At 33.5% G+C, this 707-nt stretch overlaps 1 protein-coding gene across 1 annotated transcript in view; it reads left to right on the top strand.

Annotated features, from left to right (window-relative positions):
• ctc1 (CTS telomere maintenance complex component 1) overlaps window positions 1–707 on the top strand; it is a 33,460-nt gene that overhangs the window by 3,700 nt on the left and 29,053 nt on the right. The window lies entirely within an intron of this gene.

Raw genomic sequence — 707 nt, 5'->3', positions numbered from 1 at the left:
TAAAAGCGTCTGCTAAATGCATAAATTATTAAATTATTATAATTATTATATATCAGGCTTTTATGGCTCATATACAGTATTACGATATAATGAGAATTTGGAAGAAAAACAGCTTAGTTTTATTTAGAGAATCAAACTGAGCAAAAAAATATAGATAATGATATTTTTATGGACAAAAAGTGATGAAATTCTAATGCTTGTAATGTAAATCAATGAGATCTTTATAACAGTATAACAGATACTTACATAAAATGACAAATATCAGTCGTCACTCTATATCTCCAATAATATGTCTCCGTAAAATGTTTAGTGCTTAGTTTGATGATCAAAGCCTTAGAAATTTGTGTATCAAACATGACATGAAGTATACTGTATACTAGGGCTGGGCGGTATGACGGTATATACCTTTACCGCAGAATAAAGTGTCTCTCGTTAGACATTTTGCTATATCGTGTGTTCAGTGGTATGCAAACGTATCTGCGTAACATAGTACTACTTAATAGTTATATACACCTTTGATGAACAAGGAAACATGCATGAATGAGAAAAAGAGTGGGACGCACTTGATAGAGTTAATAAGTGCAATAAGCAGTAAAAAAAAGAACTCAATGCGGTGCTCGCTCTGACTGACACACAAAGCACACACTCAGAAAGCGCCTCTCTCAGACAGCATGCGATCGCGTATTTGGCACGTGCAGAATGTTTAA

The sequence above is a fragment of the Sinocyclocheilus grahami genome, unplaced genomic scaffold, assembly GCF_001515645.1.
Source record: "Sinocyclocheilus grahami isolate Dianchi unplaced genomic scaffold, SAMN03320097.WGS_v1.1 scaffold1129.1, whole genome shotgun sequence".
In the NCBI taxonomy this organism is placed as follows: Eukaryota; Metazoa; Chordata; class Actinopteri; order Cypriniformes; family Cyprinidae; genus Sinocyclocheilus; species Sinocyclocheilus grahami.
This window is presented reverse-complemented; position numbering and strand designations above follow the sequence as displayed.